General features: G+C 47.1%; 1 protein-coding gene across 3 annotated transcripts in view; it reads left to right on the top strand.

Annotated features, from left to right (window-relative positions):
- Nucleotides 1-5,900: 5,900 nt before the first annotated feature.
- Nucleotides 5,901-27,559, top strand: part of TRAF2 (TNF receptor associated factor 2) — a 123,308-nt gene continuing 101,649 nt past the window's right edge. For all 3 annotated transcript variants that reach the window (XM_040324487.1, XM_040324489.1, XM_040324488.1), the window contains exon 1: nt 5,901-6,001. The gene's annotated coding sequence lies outside the window, so the exon portion shown is untranslated. The remainder of the gene's footprint in view (nt 6,002-27,559) is intronic.

Here is a 27,559-nt window from a genome sequence, read left to right on the forward strand (position 1 = left end):
TCCTCTCTGCCGAGTGCCCCCATAGCCAGGGCTGGCCTTTGGGGTATGCGAGCTGTGCGGCCGCACAGGGCGCCATTGGCAACAGGGGCGCCGTGCGGCCATCACAGCTTGCAGAATGTGAGTCGCAGTCAGTTACTCACATGATCATCACAGGAGTCCGACTCCTACGAGTCACAGCAGCAGCCGCTGCCAGATACCCCTGCCCTGGGACTGGGTGAAGAGCAACGCATCGACTGCGGCACCTGAAAAAAAATGGCTGCTGCCGGCCCCGACAGGTGGCATTTTTAAATGCAAAGCCGCACCGTCCACCGAAAGGTAAACAGATAAACCGATAAAAATAAAAAGTATTTACTTTTTATAGCCAGCCTACACACAGAAGGGGAGGAGGATATAAGGGACCTCTTTGTGTATGTTTAGGTGACCAGGGGGTGAGGATGGGGGGGGGGGGGGCGCCACAGGATTAGCTTGCACAGGGCGCCTGAACACCTAAGGCCGCCCCTGCCCATAGCAAGCTGCTTTCTATGGAGACACTCCTGCAGGCTCACTCCCGAGCTGGCACTGTGTGTCCATTGTGTGTCCATTGAAACACAGAGCGTGGCTCAGTCCCTCCCCTGCAATCTGTATCTGTCTGTGATTGAATGCAGCAGAAGCCAATAGCTCCCACTACTGTCTCTGAGCTTAAAGGAGTTCTCTGACCTAAAACTTTTAACCCCCGCTGTGCCCGGGCTGTAAAAAAATTGAAAATAAACTTTCACTTACCTGCCTACGATCCCCCGTTGTTCCGATATCGCCGTCCCGTTCTCCGGTCCCGGGCCCCTTCCGCTTCCTGTGTGTCGGTGACTCATAGTGCGCTCAGCCTATCAGCGGCCGCAGCAATGTCCCGTCGCGGCCACTGATAGGCTGAGCGCACTATGAGTCACCGACACACAGGAAGCGGAAGAGACCGGGACCGGAGAACGGGACGGCGATATCGGAACAACGGGGGATCGTAGGCAGGTAAGTGAAAGTTTATTTTCAATTTTTTTACAGCCCGGGCACAGCGGGGGTTAAAAGTTTTAGGTCAGAGAACTCCTTTAACAGGAGAGAGCCGAGAAAAACGTTGTTCTCGTGCACAGCAATTGATCAAGATTGGACCAGGGGGGCTGTACATAGAACGTTATATACCTTAATGTGTAGAATGCATTACAGCTACTTTTTTTTTATTTTTATCAAAACTATTTTTATTGACAAGAATAATGGGTAACTGAGATACAGTAAGAAGGTACTGTATTCATATACATCTTCAGCAGGATTGTATACATATTAAACATCAAAGTACATAGTAAGCAGTTACCTGGTATCAGGCTCATATAAACTTTCTGGTAAAACTCAAAACAGAGAAAAAAAAATTGATAATAATAATAAAAATAAAAGAAAGAAAAGAGAGGAGAGGAAAGGACACCTTATTCCGGGCTTGTTCATAGGCATATATATCGCATGAGTTTCATCTACACAGCACATGTATTGTAGGATTAGCCCCAAGCTCAGGAGGAAATCCTATACACAATAGAGGGGTCTAGAACTGTAGCAATCTATCCATTACTAACTGAGGGGGAGCAAGGTTAGGGTTATCCAACCAGTTCTGCCATGAGGTTTTGTCGCATTGCGATGTCTATACGCGGCGCCAGCTGTTCCCTGAGGAGAAGAGAATTGACATAGGCAATCCACTGGGCCTTTGTAGGCACATTAGACGCCAGCCAGTAGCATGCTATGAGTTTTCTAGCCAAGCATAGTAATCTAGTTACCATTTATATAAGTACCCTTTGGATACATTTCAGCGTCGATCGACCCCAGGAGGCACACCAGTATAAATTACGAAGTAAATGGTACGGGCGTTTGCACCATAGGGGATATAGTCTGACATTTCAGCCACTTTACAACCTCTTTATCGGATCCATGTTAGGTCTATGGGCAGCGGGATGTAAACTGACGCGCATCTGTTTACATCCTTTTACCCTCAAACTGTTGCGTTTAGGTTTGAAAAAATTAAAAAAAACACCAACTTTTTCCATTTGTTTTTCGAACCTAGACAGACTTGGAGGTAATCTGATGTAAACAGGCGCACATCCGTATACTGTACATCTACCTGACCATAGGCTAACATTAAGCTTTTGTTCATGTCCTCCTGAAAAATCAGCCTGTTTGAAACGACCCGAAAGCATCGTACACACAATCGGATTTTTTTTTTTTTTTAGTTGTCTGTGGACTTTTACTTCCTATTCCTAGACATGCAACAGGAAGTGAAAGCAAATCTCCCAAAGTGAGAGGGAATATAGTAATGAAATGCACTTTCAAAGAATCCCCCCTTCAAACCCCTTAACCTATATATTAATTCTTTTTTTCAAATATGATTTTTTTGAATTCTTAAAACTTTACCTCTGTACACATTCAAACCTGTACTTCCTGATTTGTGCCTCAGCACTCAAGCTGCGTACACGTGTTCTGATTCTCTCACAATGGAACCAGTAAGCATGCCTGAAATTAGATGAAGGCTGCGCCAAGAAAAGTTACGCTATGCAAATACAAGAATTAGGTATCTTTCCCTGCGACCGCAGTGTGTATACAGTTCTTTTGATTGTTGTAATGTTAGCATTTGGGTGAGCACTAGAGTTGCTACCTCATCCCTTTAAAAAGGAACACATATGAATTACACAGGTTCTGAGGTTAATTTAATGCAGGAAAGGCACCAAATGAGTCTAATTACCTCCTTAATTAGCCACAGAACCTGTGTAATTAATATGTGTTCCTTTTTAAAGGGATGAGGTGGCAACCCTAGTGAGCACCCTGGGGGGGGGAAGGGGGGGGGGGTAAAAAGACGCAAGGATGGGCATAAGACGTCATTCACACAGGTGCTGAAGCACATATAGCATGAATGAGGCCTTTGTTTACATGTCTGGAGCTGCATATTAGTGAATGGAGACATAGCTGCTGTACAGCTGCATACATACAGGGGTGGGTGTATAGCTCCAAACTCAGACAGCGTGCATTTTGGGTCACGCACCCGCCCCTGCATGCCTGACAAACCCTCATCTTGTAAAACAACCCATTCAGTTTAAAATAGAAATGAAAGGCAAAACATTTTTGTATAGATATAACCTAGATATAAAAAACATTACAAATACTGGACTTCATTTGTGGTTTGGTCGCTGTAATATACTTAACCACTTCCATACAGGGCACTTATACACCTTCCCGCCCAGACCAATTTTCAGCTTTCAGCACTGTTGCACTTTGAATGACAATTGCGCGGTCATGCTACACTGTACCCAAACAAAATTTTTATCATTTTGTACCCACAAATAGAGATTTCTTTTGGTGGTATTTGATCACCTCTGCGATATTTATTTTCTGCAAAAAAAATAAAAAAATTTAAAAAAAAAGTTTTTTTTTCTCTGTTATAAAACATTGTAAATAAGTACGTTTTCTCCTTCACTGATGGGCACTGATGGTACTGCACTGACGGGCACTGATAAAGCGGCACTGATGGGCACCGATGAGGTGGCACTGATGTGGTGGCATTGATGGGCACTAATATGCGGCACTGATGGGCGGCACGGATGGGCACTGATAGGCGGCACGGATAGGCGGCATGGATGGGCTTGGATAGGCGGCACGGATGGGCACGGATAGGTGGCACAGATGGGCACAGATAGGCGGCATGGCTGGGCACGGATAGGCGGCACGGATGGGCACGGATAGACGGCACGGATGGGCACTGATAGGCGACATGGATGGGCACTTATAGGTGGCACGGATGGGCATAGATGGGCACTATCGTATGTGTTGTACTAATGGATGCCAATCAGTGCCAAACAATGCCTGCCAATCAGTGATGCCCATTGTGGGCACTGATTGGCATCCATTGCGGCACTGATTGGCATCCATTTTTTGTGTCCTCCTCATCCCTGGGGGTCTAGGGTGGCATCCTTTTTTTTTATCCCTGGTGGTCTATGTGGCCATCCCTGGTGGTCCAGTGGGCATTCTCGGGGGGGGGGGGCTGTGCTGATAATCGATCAGCACAAACCCCCCTGTCACAGGAGCAGCCGATCGGCTCTCCTCTACTCGCCTCTGACAGACGCGAGTGAGGAAAAGCCGATTACCGGCTTTTCCTATTTACATCGTGATCAGCCGTGGTTGGACACGGCTGATCATGTGGTAAAGAGTCTCCGTGAGAGACTCTTTACCTTGATCGGTGTTGCGGGGTGTCAGACTGACACCCTGCAACAACGATCGCCGCGATGCGCGCCCACGGGGGCGCGCAGCGGCTCAGAATCCTGAGGACGTCATATGACGTCCAGTCAGGATTCTACAACCACTTTGCCGACGTCAATATGTCATTGGCGGGCGGCAAGTGGTTAAAGGAGTTGTAAAGGAAACATTTTGCCTAAAATTAATGTCTGCAAGGTAGACAGACAGAATAGTGTAATGATTCTGTTAAAAAACGAGTAAATACCTATTAAATTTATCTATATCACCTCCGGTGTTCTAGTTTCTGTTCTCTCATTCAAATCCTGGTTTGTGGCGCTCGTTCATGTAAGAACTACATTTCCCAGTATGCATTGCGGCACGCACAGTAATTCACACCTCCTTGAAGTCTCTAACACGTAGAGAGCGTCCTGCCGCACAGATGTAGTTTCCAGGAGGGGGTGAGCACGTCACTGACCACCGCAGTAAAGCCTCCCTTCACGGTGGTGAGTAACAATCAGACAAGCAGGAAGTGAACAGAACAGAGAAGAAATAGAGCAACTTCTGAGCAAAAACGAACAATGAGGAAGTGAAAAGAGGAATGGAAGGGATCCTTCAGTATGAAAAACAGGCTGCACACAAACTTCAAGATAACCAAAGTAATACTTTACTTGAAATGGAAACAAAGGAACATAAGTAAAACAGTGATAAATTATTTGCAGCGCCCTGCAGGATCAGTAACAATAATAATGCATAGATGTGAGCTAGACTACAATGTCATACAGACCTGTGTAAGCACGCAGCAAGGGCGACTCCTTCAACAAAACATACACATTGAAACGCCCCCCTGCCAAGCCTCACCCAGCTCTCTGTCTCTCTACAATACTGTACAATGTAATAGAACCAATTACACGATCAACGAGCAATAAAATGAATATCAACAGTATGCAACGCTAAATAGATAGTCCTATTATGTCTGTACCATCTCTTGTATCATGTCCACAGTCTGACCATCTCTTGTATCATGTCTGTAGTCTCTGACCATCTCTTGTATCATGTCCACAGTCTGACCATCTCTTGTATCATGTCCACAGTCTGACCATCTCTTGTATCATGTCTGCAGTCTCTGGCCATCTCTTGTATCGTGTCTGCAGTCTCTGACCATCTCTTGTATCATGTCTGCAGTCTCTGACTATCTCTTGTATCATGCCCATAGTCTTTGACTATATCGTGTTATGTGTCTGCTGTCTTTTGATACGGAACATTTACTGAACTTAATGAGTGGCCCTTTGGTGATGTTGGTGGCTGCACTAAAGGCCCCCATAGCAAAAAAGTTGACCACCACTGCTTTAGGGGGACAAAAAAAATCTTTACATTAAACTTTAACACTGTTTTGGATTGTAGTAGTAATTCTCCTCACTTCCTGTCTTGGTGACACAACAGGATGTAAGGGGGCATCTACCCAATGGGGAAAACATTCTGTTCTGGAGGCCAGTACATCTAAAGGCAGAAGACACGGAGAATTGTCTTTATATGAGGGAATAAAGGAAGTTCAGGAGTGAAGCTGAACAGAGCGCTTTTACTTTCACTTTGCGCAATGAGGAGACGTGTATATACAGAGGGGATCTGTATACTGTTGTACAGGATGTTATATATATAGCTATAGATAGAGGGACGCGCCCCCTCTAGGCCAATCCGGAAAAGGACACAAGACTCCTCCCCCCCCGTCCCGTGCAGCAGTATAATGTGTGTGTGTCGGGCGCCTCGTACGGAACGGGTGAGTGTTTCTATGGGTGTTGGGCGGTGTGTGGTGGTGGTGAGGCCGGAGGAGCCCCGGGCTGGGAGTGGAGGGTGAGCGGGAAAGGTGTACAGACATGAGGCGCGGGCTGTATGGCCTCCTCCCTGGAGTAGGAAGTATGACGTCTGCCTGGACTCGGCGCTGCAATTATTGTGACAGAACTCAGGAGTTCTTATGTTCAACTTCCCAGCAACACCCCGGGGGCCCACACCTCACAGAGATCACCATGGTGGGTTGTGGCAGACCAGGAAGTGAGAAGAAGGCTGAGGAGTCAGCAATGCAGAGGGTAGTACTAAGGTGTAGTAGGAGCACAGGTCACCCAGAAGGGGAAGTTCCTCTCTCTTTTTTTTGTTTTTTTTTTGTTCCTCCTTCCTTACTCTATGAGAGAGAATGAATTATTGGGGGGGGGGGGGGGGGGGGGTGTGAACTACTGACTGGCACTGCTCCTGCTTTTGCTCAGGTTGCCTAGGCATGGGACACATCACAGGTCCCAAAGCGCGATGGGTCCAATCACAAAGCGCAGTGATCAGCCGCCTGTGAAGCTACGAGGAGTTGAAACATCAAAGGTCCCAAAGCGCGGTGGGTCCAATCACAAAGCGCAGTGATCAGCCGCCTGTGAAGCTACGAGGAGTTGAAACATCAAAGGTCCCAAAGCGCGATGGGTCCAATCACAAAGCGCAGTGATCAGCCGCCTGTGAAGCTACGAGGAGTAGACACATCACGGGTCCCAAAGCGCGGTGGGTCCAATCACAAAGCGCAGTGATCAGCCGCCTGTGAAGCTACGAGGAGTTGACACATCACAGGTCCCAAAGCGCGATGGGTCCAATCACAAAGCGCAGTGATTAGCCGCCTGTGAAGCTACGAGGAGTTGACACATCACAGGTCCCAAAGCGCGGTGGGTCCAATCACAAAGCGCAGTGATCAGCCGCCTGTGAAGCTACGAGGAGTTGACACATCACAGGTCCCAAAGCGCGATGGGTCCAATCACAAAGTGCAGTGATCAGCCGCCTGTGAAGCTACGAGGAGTTGACACATCACAGGTCCCAAAGCGCGGTGGGTCCAATCACAAAGCGCAGTGATCAGCCGCCTGTGAAGCTACGAGGAGTTGACACATCACAGGTCCCAAAGCGCGATGGGTCCAATCACAAAGTGCAGTGATCAGCCGCCTGTGAAGCTACGAGGAGTTGACACATCACAGGTCCCAAAGCGCGGTGGGTCGAATCACAAAGCGCAGTGATCAGCCGCCTGTGAAGCTACGAGGAGTAGACACATCACGGGTCCCAAAGCGCGGTGGGTCCAATCACAAAGCGCAGTGATCAGCCGCCTGTGAAGCTACGAGGAGTTGACACATCACAGGTCCCAAAGCGCGATGGGTCCAATCACAAAGCGCAGTGATTAGCCGCCTGTGAAGCTACGAGGAGTTGACACATCACAGGTCCCAAAGCGCGATGGGTCCAATCACAAAGTGCAGTGATCAGCCGCCTGTGAAGCTACGAGGAGTTGACACATCACAGGTCCCAAAGCGCGGTGGGTCCAATCACAAAGCGCAGTGATCAGCCGCCTGTGAAGCTACGAGGAGTCACAGGCAGCTGCTGGATCCAGCTACAGGAACTTCAGTCATATTTTTTTTTTCATCGTCCCATCTATTAAGTCTCCTGTCCTTGTTTTAATTTTGGATGGTATTTTATTTTTTTCCCCCTGCCAGTAAACTGCCAGTAAACACCTCATACAGTCCACTTCCTGTTTCTTGGCTGATAATAAGCCTAGGCTTATGACATCATGTACAGCACTCTCTGTCTCTCGCTCTGGTGAGAGTTTGCCAGGAAGGGAGGTGAGTCAGTCATAAGAGGGCCAATGATAGATGCAGAGCTGGAGGTGTGTGTCTGTGTAAATCCAGGAAGTGAACAGGTGTTTTGTCACACATGGCTACCCATCACAGTTTGCAGAAGTGACGTTCCGCTGCAAATTTTTGCACTGCGTGATGCAGCCATATGCGTTCCAACACTTTTACGACAAAACGGCACACTAAAACTGATGGGTAGCCGAATGTGACGAATCACCGCCATCTTGCTACACTCCGCACTCCTCCACCCTAAGGATACAGTGAGAAGGGGACAAGCGGACATCTTTGTACACCCTCCAGAGTTTTACATTTTACACTTATTTATAACAGTAAACTGAGGCTATATAATGAAATGCAGTACTTAGAACTCTGTTGAATTTTAAAAGCAGCGGCAATCCTGCTGATCTCACAGGTTTGCTAATCTGACAGAAGTCCGCTGCTTTTAAAATTCAACTTGTAAACCGTCAGACGGAGTTCCAAGTATTGTATTTCACTATAGAGCCTCAGTTTACTAAAATAAGTGTAAAATGTAAAACTCTGGGGGGTGTACAAAGATGCCCGCTTGTGTCCTTCTCACTGTATCCTTAAGGTGGAGGAGCGCAGAGTGTAGCAAGATGGCGGTGATTCGTCACATTCGGCTACCCGTCACGGTTTTAGTGTGCTATTTTGTCGTAAAAGTGTTGGGACGCATATGGCGGCGTCGCGCATGCTCAGTGCGAAATTTTTTAGCGGAACGTCACTTTTGGAGCAAACTGTGATGGGTAGCCATATGTGACGAAACGCGGGCAGCAGCTGCCCACAGTTAAAATGGCTGAAGCCATACTCCGTGGGGGGAGATTTCTGCAGCATATTTGGCAAGTACAGAATCACAGTATATATAAAATATGCAAAGTGGTTGGATGGAAGCTTCAGAATGACAAAGATGTTTTTATTACAAAACGCTGCGTCTCTTTAACTGACAATTGCGTGGTCGTGCAACGTTGTATCCAAACAAACAACGTCATTTTTTCCCCCACAATTTCGATGTAAACAAAAAAAACACTGACTTTTTTAAAAAAAAATGCAATATTTTTACTATTCGCTATAATAAATATCCAATAATATATATAAAAAAACACATTTCTTCCTCAGTTGAAAGGATCACTAAAGGAAAAAAATGGTTTTTGCTGAAATGACTGTTTACAGGGTATAGAGACATAATAGTTAACTGATTCCTTATAAAAATGATTAAAAATAGATAAAAATCAATCATATAATGTGCCTCTTAGATGCAAAAACGAAACTGAAAGTAGTTTAGTTTTGCATGTTATTTTATGCCTCTGTGCTGGACAGTGCCATAGAGAGTCATGGCTAGGAAAACGAAACTAAACTCTCCCATGACTTTTTTCATACGGAGCCAGACAACCAGGAAGTGTCCAGAACAGAGCAGTTTTACAGCAACATCAGAGCAAAAACGAGCAATGAGGACATGAAGCCAGGACTGCAGTAAGGTAAAGGAAGCCATTTAGCTAAAAAAAAAAATTCCTTTAGTGACCCTTTAAGTCAATATTTACTCTTCTACATATTTTTGGTAAAAAAGAAGTACAGAGCTATCACTTTTCCTAATCACTAGGAACAGACAGTCTCACTGTACTCCCCTGACAGAACAGCAGATCCCCGTTATGCCTCTTTGACGCGCTATCGCGGGTGGCCGACGAATGTCGCGGCCACTGGACCCTTGCATCAGTTCCCCCGCTGTGCATCCACAGTAACTTGTGCATGAAATGATGTACGGCAGGGGTTGACAAATTTGCTTGGAATCTAGGAGCCAGCTAAAAAAGATAGGAGCCAGAAAACGCGCCCCGTCCCGACGAGCTTGCGCGCAAAAGCGAACACATACGTGAGCAGCGCCCGCATATGTAAACGGTGTTAAAACCACACATGTGAAGTATCGCCACGATTGGTAGAGCGAGAGCAATAATTCTAGCCCTTGACCTCCTCTGTAACTCAAAACATGCAACCTGTAGATTTTTTTAAACGTCGCCTATGAAGATTTGTCGGCATTCCACGAGCAGACGCAATTTTGAAGCGTGACATGTTGGGTATCAATTTACTCGGCGTAACATTATCTTTTTTTAAATAGTATTAAAAAAAATGGGGATAACTTTACTGGTGTCTTATTTTTTTAATTTAAAAAAGTGAATTTTTTGCCCAAAAAAGTGCGCTTGTAAGACCGTTGTGCAAATACGGCGTGACAGAAAGTATTGCAATGATCGCCATTTTATTCTCCAGGGTGTTGGGATAATAAAAATATATAATGTTTGGGGGTTCTAATTAGAGGGAAGAAGATAGCAGTGAAAATAGTGAAAAATTACATTAGAATTGCTGTTTAACTTGTAATACCAACGGCTCACCACCAGATGGCACCAGCTCACAAAAAAAAAAAATTTTTTTTTTTTTTTTTTTTGCCCCCCCTTCCAAGCCAAGTCGCCAGGACCCTATTTCTAGTCGCCATGGCGACCTGGCGCCCGGGATTTGTCGAGCCCTGATGTACGGGTACGTTGTTTTGCGCAATAGGGGCGCCCTGCCCCAATAGTGAGTGCGTCGGGGTGCGAAGGGGTTGCATAGTGAGTGTCGGAGTGCGAGGGGCAGCAGCAGCATCAGGGAAAATAGTGACCATTGCATTGACTGCTCTTGTGGCCCAGCTTGATAAGCAGCTCCCCTCACCTTGGTTATATAAACATGTATGCCGCTGGCACTGTTGGCAGATGCGAAATCCTGAGGTTGCTCAGACTATGCCCACACATTCAGTGCACTCTGGTAACTGTGGCCTATCCTATGTAGGTGGATTTTGGTTGCATCCTCCTGCGGTTGAAAGTCGTTGGGTGTCAATCATGGGTATGTTTGAGAACAGTGATCTTTTGTTATCTGGTGGTTAGGCCCCTGTCACACTTGTTTGACTTGTCTTGCGACTTGGGACTGCAAAGTCACATGAAAAGTTGTCCCCCCCCCCCCCCATGTTTTTCAATGAGTACCATTCATACCTGTGCAACTTCAAAGTGATCCCTGTACTACCTTGGTCCGACTTTGATGCGAGTTGAGGTCCACAGACCTCACTTTACACAGGCATTCCCTGAAATCGTGTCAAAATCACGGCACTTTGAAGTCGCTGTAGTGCGAAAGGAGCCTTAGAACGTTGACTCTCAAGTTACTGATATCTGTAGTATTAAAAAGTTTTACATTTCAAGACCATCACTCCCGTCACTGCCATCTGTCATTGTTCTGTGCACCTGTGTATGCAAATATGACTTTCCTTGTTCATAGCAGCATATTGGAAGGAGTGACAGTTAAAAGAAAAATGTTTGCTCAATTTCTTTTAGCACTTTTTTTATTTTAATATTATTTTGGTGCAATTCTTACTTGCTTTCTCTTCAGAAGATAATTTGGTTAGCTCGAAATAAGGCTATAGTCCCATCCAGGGTTGAAGTGGAAGCGTTCTTTTTCCAGCTGCAGAATATAAAATAAAAATGTAAACAAGAAGCCAAAGGTTGATTAAGTTACCTGTAACAAAGAATGTTCAAGGTTGTGCAGGCAGCTGGATCCGCAGTGTGCACTGCCTCGTCCTCTCTGCCTACTGCTGTATTCCTCCCCTTAAGTTCTGATGAGGACCCACCTCCTCCCTCAAGAAAACTTCTTTCATTGCATTTGCTGCCTGTAAGACACCCTGTGAATGGGGAGAGTCTGAGCCACCAAATTCTCTCCTCTATGACAGGCTGTTGAAGTAATGAAAGAATGTTTGTCATTGGAGGAGGATTAAAGCGGTAGTAAACACGCTGTTTTTTTTGTTTTTTTTTAATACCTGTAAAGCAAAAGCCATAATGAGCTAGTATGCACCGCATACTAGCCCGTTATGAAATACTTGCCTTGGAACGAGGTGAGGGGAACTTACCTGGTCCACGCCGAGGGAGATGTCATCTTGCCTCGGCGTGTCTTCCGGGTATCGTCTCTCCAGCGCTGTGATTGGCTGGAGCAGCGATGTCGTCACTCCAGCGCCTGCGCACGGGAGACTTCTTTCCGGCAAGGTCCGGCGGCTGTCGGGCCTTTAGTCCCCGTTCACACCTAGGCGTATATACGCCTGTAGTGCGATGCCGCAGCCGCCCCTGAGACGCCAGAGGGATGATTTAGCATGCACCTCTATGGAGATGGTTCTGCCGCCTGAAAAAAAGTCCCGGACCTTTTTTTCAGGCGTCTTTTGGCGTTCGGCATAGGAGATGTGAACCATCTCCATAGAGGGGGTGAAGGCTGCATTCACAATCGCGGTGTTTTGTCGCCGCGAATCGCGGTACAAAACGCCGCTATTTGTCGCAGCAATTCGCGAGACAAAACGCTGCGATTTTGTACGCCGAGGTGTGAATCCAGGATCCCCGCTGCGCATGCGCCGCTGCAGTCAGCGACTCATTGCTTGGGGAATATCTCCTAAACTGTACAGGTTTAGGAGATATTCTTTATACCTACAGGTAAGCCTTATTATAGGCTTACCTGTAGGTTAAAGTGGTAGTACAGAGTTTACTACCTTTTTAAGGAATTAGAGATCTGAAGCTATTATCCTGCAGTGAAAAGAAAAAAAAATGAAACGGCGCACTCTGCAGGGACAACCCAATTCATACACCAGGTCTACTCACAGGTACCGAAGCTCGATGTTTCGCAATACATTCTAATGCAACAGTAGTAAGAAGAGCCGGCAAAACTAGTCCTTGAAGTGTCATTTATTGGTACATCAGAGTGACAATAAAAGAATGTTGATGCATTTCGGCAATAGCCTTAGTCGTAGCGGCAGCAGAAGTTCAGAGACAGGAATGGGACATCTCTGCACAGAAGACTTCTTCAGGATCCAGCTATCTGCACAATGTGGTGAATACATATTTACAGGCACGTTGGCTCACCAAAGTTATAGGGAAATTTCAACCACCCACATTGTCTCCTTACCTACAGCATAGAGCATAATTGATTTGTATTGAGATCACACAATCAGGAAGTCCAGAAAACAGGAAGATCAGCAAGTTTTTTTTTTTGCATCTGGCATGCAAAATAGATACAATAGTAGGAGCTCATTGTTCTGTTGCCCTCGTACGATGCAGTTTACAGCGTGCTTTGTGGAATAGTAATGGATTTTGGAACTTTTTAAGGGAAACTTGCGCTAATAGATATACGGGGGTCTCTGTTCCCAGCTGCTTGGCTCTAATACTTTTGTGATTGCTTCTTTGGAGTCTCTGACCTGGCATTATAAGTACGTAAGAACTATAAAATCACTCAGATTTGAATAGCTGCATGTATGTTTTAGAACTCTGTATGTATTGAAGTTTTCTTCTCTGCACTCTAAACTTTTAGGGTTGATCTGATGATCCCACTGTGGAAGGCTCATCCTTTGTAATGAAATGATCTGGTAGAGACAACTCCCTGTGCTGGGAGCTGGTTGAGGCAGAAGTCTCAAAGCTTCATGTACCTCAAAGATGAGAAGTGCAATGATTTAGTGCGCTCGCCATGTTGAGCAGTGGCGTTTGAGTGCTGTATATTTCTCTGCATTTTAAGGAAATTTGGGTTTAAAATTTTGCATGGACACACAAATCTGTGCAGAGTGCTGTTTATGTGCCTAGGGATTGACAGGTGTTCCACGCAACCAGCCTGTCAAAATTGTCAGACGTGCCGAGAGACACAGCAGCTCTACAGATTTTTCCACACATTCCTATGTATTCCTCTGTCTGCATCCAGAGCTGTGTGGCCATCCCTGTATGGATGTAAACACTGGAAGGTGTGGGGACATTTGTACAGCCATGTCTGCTGCACAGAACACCTGTCATTCCTCAGGTACATAGACTTGTCCCTCTGCACTGTTGTATGGGTCTGCAGTATGCGCCTGTGTGAATGGTACCCTCATGCACCTTTAAGATTGTGGATGTCTTTGTTTTTTAACGTTGAACACAGGTTTTTATTGATCAAAGGGTGCATACATGTTAAGTATACTTTGCAAACAAACTTGGTAACTGATACATCGAGTGTTATACATTGGGTAGGTAAGGTAACAGATACATTGTCATGCGAGAATACATTGTACATCTAAAGACTACCTAGGAAGAAATGCGTCCGGGCATTCATTTCTGACTGATGCGATTTTGTTATGCACAGGTATTTGACTTCTGAAGCCAGCGGCCCCATACCTTGTTATATTTATTGGGGCAACCTCTGTTAATATATATACATTTCTTGTATGGCAGAGTAGCATTCACTTCTATTTTCCATTCCACTATTTTGGAAGGCGTTTGTCTCATCCATTTTTTAGCGATGATTTTCCTAACTGAAAACAGCGTCTCATGAAGAAATATTTTTGTATATTTAACCATCGTGTCTGGTAACATTCCCAGAAGGCATTGTTTGGGGTCTAATGCTAGAGGCGAGCCCATTTCGTTGTGTAGGAATGTCACAATTTGTTTCCACAACCCCTGTATCTTAGGGCAGGGCTTGACAAATTTGCTTAGAATCCTAGGAGCCAACTGAAAAAGTTAGGAGCCAGTTTTTTAACCCCTTCCATACAGGGCATTTTCACCCCCTTCCTGCCCAGACCAATTTTTAGTTTTCAGCGCTGTTGCACTTTGAATGACAATTGCGTGGTCATGCAACACTGTACCCAAACGAAATCTTTTTTTTTTTATTTTATTTTTTTCCCCGCACAAATAGAGCTTTCGTTTGGTGGTATTTGGTCATCTCTGCGGTTTTTATTTTTTGCGCTATAAACAAAAGAAGAGCGAATTTTTTTAAAAAAAACACTTTTTAACTTTTTTTATTTAATATAACAATTTAAAAAAACATTTTTTCCTCAGTTTAGGCCAATACGTATTCTTCTACATATTTTTGGTAAAAAAAAAAAATCACAATAATTGTATATTGATTGGTTTGCGCAAAAGTTATAGCGTCTACAAAATAGGTGATAGATTTATGGCATTTTTATTTTATAATTTTTTTTTTACTAGTATTGGCGGCGATTTGCGTGTGGTTTTTTTTTTTTTTTTAATCTGTGACCGTGACATTGCGGCGAACACATCGGACACTTTTGACACGTTTTTGGGTCCATTCACATTTATACAGCGATTAATGCTATAAATATGCATTGATTACTGTGTAAATGTGACTGGCGGGGAAGGGGTTAACCACTAGGGGGCGCTGAAGGGGTTAATATGTTCCCTAAGGTGTGTTCTAGCTGTAGGGGGGAGGGGACTCTCAAGGGGAGGAGACCGATGTGTGTTCCTTTGTACTGGGAACACACATTGGTCTCCTCACCGCTGACAGGACTTGGATCTGTGTGTTAACACACACAGATCCACACTCCTGCCGTGATTACCGGCAATCGCGGCCGCCGACCACCTGCGCCGGGTCACGAACGCTGCCGCGGGCACGCGCGGCCTAGATCGCCGGGAACACAGGACGTCATATGACGTCCACCCGGATTGGCGAGGGGTTCCTGCCGCCGTCATTTCCCTATGGCGTGGTATGGAAGCGGTTAAATCGGCTGCCTAGCACTGCATATGTGGGCTGTTGGGAAATAAGAACCCACCCCGGCCACCCAAGCCCCCCCCCCTTTCACTAGCCATTCTACATTATTTCTCTTCTAGGCAGTACCAGTGGGGAATCTGCTAGAGATTTCACCCAGGGCAATGGCGCCCCCCCCGTTATGAGACAAGTATAGGCAGGAAAGTGAGAAACTCCCCAGGCCATAGCTTTTGAGTCAGCTGTCTGTCCCCTCCCCCATGCTCCTCTGTCCCCCGTGCTCCCCCTGTACTCCTGTCCCCCGTGCTCCTCTGGCCCCCCCCCCAATGCTTCTCTGGCCCCCCCATATGCTCGGCCATCCAGGCTTCTCTGGTCCCCCATATGCTCATTCCCCCCCCCATGCTGCTTTGGTCATCCATATGCTCGCCCCCCCCCATGCTGCTCTCGTCCTCCATATTCTCAACCCCCCCCCGCCAATGCTGCTCTCGTCCTCCATATGCTCACCCCCCCCCATGCTGCTCTCGTCCTCCATATGCTCACCCCCCCCATGCTGCTCTCGTCCTCCATATGCTCACCCCCCCCCCAATGCTGCTCTCGTCCTCTATATGCTCAACCCCCCCCCCCCATGCTGCTCTCGTCCTCCATATGCTCACCCCCCCCATGCTGCTCTAGTCCTCCATATGCTCACCCCCCCCATGCTGCTCTCTTCCTCCATATTCTCAACCCCCCCCGCCAATGCTGCTCTCGTCCTCCATATGCTCACCCCCCCCCATGCTGCTCTCGTCCTCCATATGCTCACCCCCCCCCCATGCTGCTCTCGTCCTCCATATGCTCAACCCCCCCCCCCATGCTGCTCTCGTCCTCCATATGCTCACCCCCCCCATGCTGCTCTCGTCCTCCATATGCTCACCCCCCCCATGCTGCTCTCGTCCTCCATATGCTCACCCCCCTCCATGCTGCTCTCGTCCTCCATATGCTCCCCCCCCCCCCAATGCTGCTCTGGTCCCCTCTCCCCGCTCACCTCTCACTGGCTTTACTTTTTTTGAATCAGAAAGGTTTTTATTGCTCACAAAACATACATACAGTAAAAGAATGACAGTCTACACAGTACTTTTAGACTGACTCATCAGCAAAATCATAGGTCAGACATCAAAAATACCTTGTAAAATCATTGCACACAGTCATTATACCGTTTCAACCGCCTGGACACACCACCCTGGACCCCTCACCCCTCCTGACCGTCCACCCATCCACCCTTCTTTCAGCCCACCAAATAATCAAACAGGGGACCCTATAGTTTATCCTCAACCCCTACCTTCCACCCAGTAGCCTTTCCTGTACCAACTCTAAGGGGCTCAGCCCAGGTGTCGCGAGCCATGGATCCCATAATTTAAGAAATTTCCCTGCGGTCCCTCTATGCTGGTATATGTACTTTTCCATCGACATTGTTCTGCCCACATGCTGTACCCAGGTCCTAACCGAAGGGGGCTCCCTCGACTTCCAGTGTATAAGAATGAGTTTCCTCGCCTGAAACAATGCCCTGGCGAATGCCGCTCTAGTACCTTCCTCCACTATTGCCCCCTCCAGAACACCCAACAGGCAACAAAGTGGATCCAGTGGGACATTGGTCTGGAACACTGAATTTAGTGTAGCCAGGACCTCCGTCCAGTATCTATGCAGCTTGGGACAACGCCAGAGCAGGTGGACCAAATCACCCTGTGCCGCCCTGCACCGTCCGCACAACTGGTCCGGAGCCCGGCCCATTCTAAAAAGCCTAGCCGGGGTGTAATGCACCTTAAGTAATATATAGAGTTGGGAGACCCTCTGTGACACATTTAATGAACAGGTATTCACGGCCTGTAGCGCCTCCTCCCATATTTCCCCCTCAATGGGCCCCAGATCTGCCTCCCACTGTTCTGCCACCCTCATAGGGTGCCCTTCCAAAAATAACGACAGGAGCAAAGTATAACATTGTGAAATCATGCCCTTGGTGTCCTGCGCGGAGCACAGTACCCGGAAAACCGGTGTGGGGGACCAAACCCACTCCACCGCTGTCCCCTGGGCCCTTACTGCGTGCTGCAGCTGAAGATAGAAGAATTGCATAGTGTGCGGCAGGTTAAATCTGGAGCGTAGCTCACTAAAGGGGAGTAGGCCCCCCTCCCAAAGACATGTTTAAGATGCGTGACCCCAAAGGAACTCCACCTTCGTCCCTGGTCAAGTTTAGCTAGCTCCTCATAGGAGTTGTTCCCCCATAGGGGACTAAACTCGGTGTACCCCACCACATTTTGGAGTTGCTTAGCTTTATTCCATATCTTCTGAACAAGAGCATACGTAGGCATACGTTTATTAGGTTTTTGAAATTTGCGAGCCTCCAGTCCCTCAGGTATCGTTGCTACCCCTGAATCGTGCAGCATCAATCTGGCCGCCGAGGCCTCGGGCAATGGGCCCATGGCCCCTATTAAGTGTTGGAGCTGAGCCGCCAAGTAGTATATCCATGGGTTAGGTAAGGCGAGGCCCCCCCCCCCCCCTCCTTTGGGCGCTGCAATTGTTCTAGCTTTATCCTAGGGGTTTTGGTGTGCCACAGCAGCTGTCTGAAGAGAGAGTTAACTACACGGAATATTTTAAGGGTAATTACCACAGGCGTGTTATGGAGAAGATACAACAGTTGCGGCATCAGTATCATTTTGATGAGGTTGGTCTTTCCCGCTAGGGACATTTTTAGTTTGTTCCAGATTTGAATTTTATCCCTGAATTTAGACAGCAGGGGGTACACATTCAGTTTGCAGAAATCCGTTATAGTGGGGGAGATCCAAATCCCCAGGTACTTAAAAGAGGACACCACGGGTACAGGACACGAAGGGCTACTCCCCATCGAGGACGTCTCATCTAGGAACATCAGGGCCGACTTGTTCCAATTAATTGTAAGACCCGAAAAGCGGCCAAATTCAGTAATAATGGACATAACCTGCTGCAGGGATCCCTCCGCATCCTCTAAAAAGAGGAGCATGTCGTCGGCGTATAACATGATTTTCTCATGCATGTCGCCGTATCTGAACCCCCGAACCGCCTCGCAGCCCCTAACCAGGGCCGCAAGGGGCTCGATAGCCAAGGCAAAGAGCAGGGGGGACAGGGGACATCCCTGCCTGGTCCCCCTGCCCAGAGCGAAGGCGTGGGACATCCTATCAGCCATACGTATGGCCGCCTTTGGCGTAGCATATAAGAGCCTGACCCATCTCAGGAACCTAGGGCCGAAGCCAAATTTAGTCAGTACCGCCCATAGGTACCGCCAGCCAACACTGTCGAAGGCCTTATTGGCATCAAGCGACAACAGTGCTCTATTGCCGGCGGAAACCGAGGGGGTCTGCATGTTCAGGTATAGCCGTCGGAGGTTCGTCGCCGTGGATTTACGTGGCATGAATCCCGCCTGGTCGGAGTGGATAATGGACAGAATAATTTTGTTCACTCGCAGGGCCAGTACTTTCGCTAGAATTTTGACGTCGCTTTGGAGGAGAGAGATAGGTCTATACGACCCGGGATCCAAAGGATCCTTACCCGCCTTTAGCAATAGAACGATGTTCGCTCGTGTCATAGACGGAGGCAAGACACCCGAGTCAAACGAGGCGTTAAACACCTCAAGTAACTTGGGCAGCATCACCTCCCCGTACTGAGTATACACCTCCATGGGTATTCCATCGTCCCCCGGGGCTTTACATGTGGGGAAGGAGGCAGCAGCTTCCCTCAGTTCCTCCAGAGTAAGCGGTTTCTCCAGCTCGGTCCTCGCCCCTTCTTTCAGGGTCGGTAGAGCCAGCGCATCAATATAGCGCTGCAACTCCCCATCCGTGAAGTCATCTCGCGTCTTGTACAATTCGGAGTAGAAAGTGGCCAACTCAGTCAAAATCATCTCCGGTTCGTTCACCAGGCGCCCCCGCCCATCACGGATCGCTCCTATGGCGGGGGACGCCTGTTGCGACCTGGCAATTCTTGCCAACAGGCGGCCTGTTTTCTCCCCCTCCTCATAATATGCCTGCTGGGAAAAAAATCGCTTCTTCTCCGCGGCGGAGGATCTCAGCCGGTCCAGGGAGTCCTGGCCCGACATCCATGCCTCCCTCGCGGAGTCCGAGGGGTCTACCACGTACGTTAGTTCTAATTGTCTCACCTGATCCTCCACCCTTTCTAAAAGAGCTGACGAATTGTGTTTTTCCCTGGCTTTACTTAGTTAAGCAGCGCGACTGAATGACATGCTCCTCGGGAGTCGGCACTGAAAAGCTCATACGATCCGGAAGGAGGGCTCAGGGCAGCCGTACACAGCTGTGATATAAGCTTCCTCGTCACCCGTTCTACTGCTGTTTCCTTCCCCCGCTCTCCATCTAGACTCTCCGCGGCAGCAGACAGGATGGAGAGCGGGGGAAGGAAATAGCAGTAGAACGGGTGACGAGGAAGCTTATATCACAGCTGCCCTGAGCCCTCCTTCCGGATTGTATGAGCTTCTCAGTGCCGACTCCCGAGGAGCATGTCATTCAGTCGTGCTGCTTTACTAAGCCAGGGAGAGGTGAGCGCTGGGGGGGGGCGGGAACAGAGGAGCGGAGGTGACCAGAGCAGCATGGGGGGGTCGCGCTGCTTAACTAAGACAGGGAGATGTGAGCGCTGGGGGGAAAGAGGAGCGGAGGGGACCAGAGCAGCATGGGGGGGGGTCGCGCTGCTTAACTAAGCCAGGGAGATGTGAGCGCTGGGGGGGGACAGAGGAGCGGAGGGGACCATAGCAGCATGGGGGGGTCGCGCTGCTTAACTAAGCCAGGGAGATGTGAGCGCTGGGGGGGGACAGAGGGGCGGAGGGGACCATAGCAGCATGGGGGGGTCGCGCTGCTTAACTAAGACAGGGAGAGGTGAGCACTGGGGGGGGGGGGCAGAGGAGCGGAGGGGACCAGTACATGCCTGCCCAGCTGTCAAACTGGGAAGATGATGTCGGAAGTTGGCAGGCAGCCAGAGCAAGCTGATCATCACAGGACCATCTACCAGAGGGCGCCGATTCGTAAAAAGCGACGGTCTCAATTTTGGCTAGCACAGGCTGAAGTCCGAATACCTACAGTGGGGCCACGTCCCAGCTGCTGCGGTGTAGCCCAGGCGCCAGGACTCAATTTCCAGTCGCCATGGCGACCTGGCGCCTGGGTTTTGTCGAGCCCTGTCAGGGTTTGACAAATTTTGCTTGGAATCTAGGAGCCAGCTAAAAAAGTTAGGAGCCAGAAATCCCCCCCACTTCCCGACGAGTTCGCGCGCAAAAGCGAACACATACGTGAGTAGCGCCCGCATGTGTAAACGGTATTCAAACCACACGTGAGGTGTCGCCGCGATCGTTAGAGCGAGAGTAATAATTCTAGCTCTAGATAATTTAACTCAAAACATGCAACCTGTAGAATTTTTTTAAATGTCGCCTATGAAGATTTTAAAGGGTAAAAGTTTGTCGCCATTCCACGAGCGGACGCAATTTTGAACCGTGACATGTAGGGTATCAATTTCCTCGGCGTAACATTATCTTTCACAATTTAAAAAAAAATTGGGATAACTTTACTGTTGTCCTTATTTTTTTAATTTAAAAAAGTGTATTTTTTTTCCCAAAAATGTGCGCTTGTAAGACCGCTGCGCAAATACGGCATGACAAAGTATTGCAAAGATCGCCATTTTATTCTCTAGGGTGTTAGAATAAAAAATATATATAATGTTTGGGGGTTCTAATTAGAGGGAAGGAGATGGCAGTGAAAATAGTGAAAAATGACATTAGAATTGCTGTTTAACTTGAAATGCCAACGCCCACCACCAGCTGGCGCCAACTCACAGATGGAAGAGCTTGGGACTTCACAAGGCCGCAAAGCCGCGGCCTCAATTACGGGCGGTCGCGGGCCCGCCGCGATTGCGCGTTGGGGGTGCGCGGAGACACAGGATCCTGTGCCTCTGTCCGCCCCCACCTCCCCCGCCACGGCCGGTAATTGAGGCCGTGGCCTTGTAGGCCGCAAAGCCATGGCCTCAATTACCGGCGGGCGCCAGGTCACAATTTCTTGTCGCAATCGCGACCGGGCGGTGGTACTATTGCAATAAAATATCAGCTTTTTGTGTGTTATTCTTTTTGAATTTTTAGCTAGGTTGGATTACTGTAGCAACTGTACATAAATTATGTTCTGTCTCCTGGTTACAGGCTTTTAAGCCTCATTTTTGGGATCCATGGCGCTTGTAAAAATATCTCTGGGCACAATCCGCCAAACTGCATGTCCAACCTAGGAGATTAAATCTTTTACAAAGTTGTAAACCTGTTTTTAGCTCAACTGACATGAATAAGCATGCAGATTACAGCGTCGGAAGCTATGTGGTCTCTTAAATGAAATTCCTTCAAGTTGGTTAAAGAAAATAATAAAGTTAGCACTAACTCAAAATAGAATCATATACAGTAAAACCTTGCTTTGAGAGCATTTTGCAAGACGAGCAACATGTTTAAATACATTTTGACTTGATATAAGAGTAGCATCGTGTCACAACTTTAAGGCTTCATTTCCACGGACGTTTTTACAGCCACTTTCTGAGCTTTTTTTGCAGCTTAAAAACGGCTCTCCGTGTTAGTCTATGGCCTCATGCCCACCATGACGTTTTTAAGCTGTAGATGGCTGAACCGTTTTTAAGCTGCAAAAAAAACCCCAGGACCAGTGCGTTCTGAAGCTCCAGCCTTAGCGCTGTAAAAACGCCAGACGTAAAACGCTCAAACGCGCAAAAACGCTACCACAGCGTTTTTGAGCTCCAGCTCCAAAAAATTTTAAAAAATAATAATAAAATATGGACAGGCGTTTTTTAAGCTGTAAAAAAGGCTAAACAAAGTGGCTGTAAAAACGTCCATGGAAATTAAGCCTAAAAGATAAGAAAGGTGCTTCCTAAGTGTAGCCATATGGTTACATTTAATGAAGGTACAACATTTAGCAACTCGCATGGTTGATGTTTAAAACAGGCACATCTAAATAGGAAGACATCCGGGGTAAAGCTGTCCACATAGACCATCCTCTGCACCCACATTGACGTCGTCCATTCCACACTGCGCTCCATGAGCGCTTCAAGCAAAGCTTTACTTGGATGTTCCTGTTTTTAATCATCAACCATGTGAGTTGCTAAATGTTGTACCTTCATTAAATGTAACCATATTGCTACACTTAGAGGTGCCTCTCTTCTCTGTTATACGTTGTAGCTCCTGCTAGATTTTGCTTCTAATCCCCTTGTAGAGGCTGCCATCACATTGTTATAATATTTTTATTAGGACTATAAACTGAAGGATTTATGAATAAATGGTTGTGGAACGAATCATTTGATTTTCCATTATTTTTTATGGGAAATTTTGCTTTCTATATATAAGTACATTGGATTACAAGCATGTTTCCGGAGAAAATTTTGCTCGCAATCCAAGGTTTTATTGTACTAGAGCTGCTAGCAAAAAAGGAAAATGTACAATCCTCTTCAGAAATAAAATACAAAATGTTCAGCTCTCCAAATGAAGTGTCCAAATGGTAACCACTTCAAGACCAGGCCTATTCTGACACTTGTTGCTTACACATTAAAATCAGTAATTTTTTCTAGAAAATTACTTGGAACCCCCCAAACATATATTTAGTGTGTGTGTGTGTGTGTGTGTGTGTGTGTGTGTGTGTGTGTGTATATATATATATATATATATATATATATATATATATATATATATATATATATATATATATATATATATATATATATATATACAGCAGAGACCCTAGAGAATAAAATGGCAGTTGTTGCAATATTTTTGTCACTGTATTAGCACACCGGTCTTTCAAGCGCAATTGTTTGGAAAAAATACACTTCAATAAATTTAAAAAACATAACAGTAAAGTTATCCCAATTTTTTCACCCCTCTCCACAACGCATCCCCACCCACCCCTCTCCACAACGCATCCCCACCCACGCCCAGCACCATCCACTCCTCTCCACAACACATGGCTGTGGAGGAGGCGGGTACAGAGAGAGGTGGCTGTGGAGGAGGCGGGTACAGAGCGGTGGCTGTAGAGGAGGGGGGTACAGAGAGGTAGCTTTACAGCCACCTCTCTGTACCCCCCTCCTCCACAACCACCTCTCTGTACCCCCCTCCTCCACAACCACCTCTCTGTACCCCTCTCCTCAAAATAACTAAGATTGTATTTTTTTTCTTTTTTTAATAATTATGAGGTGGTACTGATGGGCTGCACTGATGGACACTAATGGGCTGAACTGGTAGGCACGGATGAGGTTGCACTGACAGGCTGAACTGGTGGACACTAATGAGGTGGCACTGATGGACACTGATAGGCTGCATTGGTGGGCACTGATGGACACTGATATGCTGAACTCCACCTCTCCACCGTAAACAATAACCTCCTTCCCAACCTAGATTTTCTGAGATAATGAAAAAAAAATAGGCCTAAAATATCAGCCGCAAAAATCGGCCTAAAATATTGGCCGGCCCAATTTTGAAATATCGGTATCGGCCAGAGAAAAACCCATAACGGTCGACCTCTAATCAAGAGCCACCGCACAGACAGATCCTGGAGATGGGCTTCAAATGTCATATTCCTCTTGTCAAACCACTCCTGAACAACAAACAACGTCGGAAGCGTCTTACCTGGGCTAAAGAAAAACACACCTGGTCTGTTGCTCAGTGGTCCAAAGTCCTCTTTTCTGATGAGAGCAAATTTTGCATCTCATTTGGAAACCAAGGAGCCGGAGTATGGAGGAAGAATGGAGAGGCACACACTGCAAGATGCTTGAAGTCCAGTGTGAAGTTTCCACAGTCTGTGTTGATTTGGGGATCCATGTCATCTGCTGGTGATTGGTCCTCTGTGCTTCATTAGGTCCGGGGTCACCCCAGCCGTCTACCTGGAGATTTTGGAGCACTTAATGCTTCTTTCCGCATACAAGCTCTATGGGAATACTGACTTCCTTTTCCAGCAGGCACCTGATTACACTGCCAAAAGCGCCAAAACCTAGTTCAATGACCGTGGGATTACTGTGTTTGATTGGCCAGTAAACTTGCCTGACATGAAACCCATAGAGAATCTATGGGGCTTTGCCAAGAGAAAGATGAGAGACATGAGACCGAACAATGCAGAAGAGCTGAAGGCCGCTATTGAAGCATCCTGGTCTTCTATAACACCTCAGCAGTGCCACAGGCTGATGGCTTCCATGCCACGCCGCATTGAGGCAGTAATTGCTGCAAAAGGGGCCCAAACCAAGTACTGAGTACATATGCATGCTTCTACTTTTCAGAGGTCCGATATTGTTCTATGTATAATCCTTGTTTTATTGATTGCATGTAATATTCTAATTTTCTGAGATTGTGGATTTGGGGTTTTCATGAGCTGTAAGCAGTGGTGTATTTGGGTTTTGTGCTGCCCTAGGCCTGACTAAATTCATGCACCCCCTAATTTAAATATGACCCACCCTTCCTGTCAAAGCCACACCCCTTCCTATTTAAGACCCACCCTATCATCTGTTAACCACACCCCTTCCAGACCCCTGCCCCCTCCATCTCCCCCTAGCAGCAAAAATACTCCCTTTTAGCACAAATCCTCATATAACCAGTGAAAATCCCCCTTCTCAGCACAAACCCTTGCCTTAACCTCCCCTTTCCCAGCACAAATCCTCCCCCATCTCCCCCTCCCAGCATAAATTACATCTCTCGGCACAAATCCTCCCCCTAGCAGCAAAAATTTAATCTCTCGGGACAAATCCTCCCCCATCTCCCCCTCCCAGCAAAAATTACATCTCTCGGCACAAACCCTTGCCTTAACCTCCCCTTTCCCAGCACAAATCCTCCCCCATCTCCCCCTCCCAGCATAAATTCCATCTCTCGGCACAAATCCTCACCCATCACAAATCCTCCCCCATCTCCCCTTCCCAGCACAAATCCTCCACCATCTCCCTTCCCAGCACAAATCCTCCCCCATCTCCCTTCCCAGCACAAATCCTCCCCCATCTCCCTTCCCAGCACAAATCCTCCCCCATCTCCCTTCCCAGCACAAATCCTCCCCCATCTCCCCCTTCCAGCATAAATCCTCACGTTCAGAAAAAAATCCCCCCTCATCTCAAACCTTTGCCTCCTTCTCTCCCCTCCCAGTACACCCCCCCCCCCCCCGCTATTTCTCCTGTTCTGTAAGAGCAGCCTGCTCTGCTGGGACTTGTATTGCCCTCTGGGGGGCTGAGATATGGCAGCCTCCTATGCTGGGACTTGTAGTGCCCTAAAACTACAGGGGATGGAAGAATGGCAGCCCACTCTGATGGGACTTGTAGTGCCCTCAGTGGCGGAATGAGGATTCCTCAGTCTCCCCACAGTCTAAGGCACTACAAGTCCCAGCATAGGAGGCTGCCATATGTCAGCCCCCCCAGAGTGCACTGCAGGTCCCAGCATAGAAGGCTGCCATATGTCAGTCCCCACAGTGCACTACTAGTCCCAGCAAAACGGGGCTGCCATATCTCAGCCCCCACAGTGCACTACACTCTGCACTGGTCAGGCACCTCAGTGGCTCTGGGCAGTGGATGCGGCCGCTGACGCCGCGTGTGTGCACACAGGAGGCTGTATGTTATCCGGGAGGAGGCCACGGGAGGAGGGGGGATGTTTTTGTGCCGGGGGGGCGCCGCCCCCCCCCCCCCCCCACAAAGTACCGCCCTAGGCCTGGGCCTTGTCAGCCTAGGCCAGTGATGGCGAACCTTGGCACCCCAGATGTTTTGGAACTACATTTCCCATGATGCTCATGCACTGTGCAGTGTAGTTGAGCATCATGGGAAATGTAGTTCCAAAACATCTGGGGTGCCAAGGTTAGCCATCATTGGCCTAGGCCAAAATACAGCCCTGGCTGTAAGCCATAATCGTCACCATTATGACAAATCACGGCTTGAACTATCTTGCTTTGCATGTAATGAGTCTGTCTCCATATACTAGTTTCACCTTTTAAGTTGCATTAGTGAAATAAATGAACTTTTGCACGATATTCTAATTTTTCGAGTTTCACCTGTATTTGGATTTTTGTGCCTTGGTACTTGTGTAGGCTGGATTGGTGAAGAATTATAAAAAATGTCCCGTGTTTTCTAAATATTCCTTTTTTAGAAGTACTACTAAAAATTGGCCAGATATTTTAATGCAATACAATATAAACTCCAAATTTAAAAGGTGCTTTTTGCAAGTGGTATTCTCAGTGGTATTTGTAAAAATCCCCACATCTGCTTTGAAACTGAAACTTGTATGCATCACAGCCTCGCAGCATTTTGCTCTGTGTGGGGCGCCGCTTTAAGCCTCATAGGCTAGCAGTTTTCGATCTGCGTTCTTTTTTTCTTCTTGCAAATAAAGGGTAACTATGTATAAATGAACAAAGTGCTGCTCTGCTGCCGTAGTGTGCTCTGAAAATATTTCCATTTCTAGGAGTCGTGGTGGGTCTACATGTTATTAGTTAGGAGCCTCCTTTGTGATAAGTTATCTTGATGGGTTTCCTGGAACCTGAAAGAGAATCTGTCATGACTAGGCTTATGCAAGCATATGAATATTCATTTTTAAACTGTTTAACCACTTCTTTACTGGGCACTTAAACCCCCTTCCTGCCCAGAGGACTTTTTGCGATTTGGCACTGCGTCGCTTTAACTGAAATTGCGCGGTCGTGCGACGTGGCTCCCAAACAAAATTGACGTCCTTTTTTCCCCACAAATAGAGCTTTCTTTTGGTGGTATTTGATCACCCCTGCGGTTTTTATTTTTTGCGCTATAAACAAAAATAGAGCGACAATTTTGAAAAAAAAAAAAAATTTTTGTTGCTATAATAAATAGCTACATTTTTTTTTTCATTTTTTTTTTATCCTCAGTCTAGGCCGATACGTATTCTACATATTTTTAGTAAAAAAAAAAAAAAAATCGCAATAAGCGACTGGTTTGCGCAAAAGTTATAGCGCCTACAAAATAAGGGACAGAATTATTTTTTTTTTTTTTTTTTTTTACTAGTAATGGCGGCGATCTGCGATTTTTATTGCAACTGCGACATTATGGCGGATACATCGGACACTTTTGACACCATTCACATTTATACTGCAATCAGTGCTATAAATATGCACTAATTACTGTATAAATGTGACTAGCAGGGAAGGGGTTAACACTAG

The sequence above is a fragment of the Rana temporaria genome, chromosome 9 (assembly GCF_905171775.1).
Source record: "Rana temporaria chromosome 9, aRanTem1.1, whole genome shotgun sequence".
Lineage (NCBI taxonomy): Eukaryota > Metazoa > Chordata > Amphibia > Anura > Ranidae > Rana > Rana temporaria.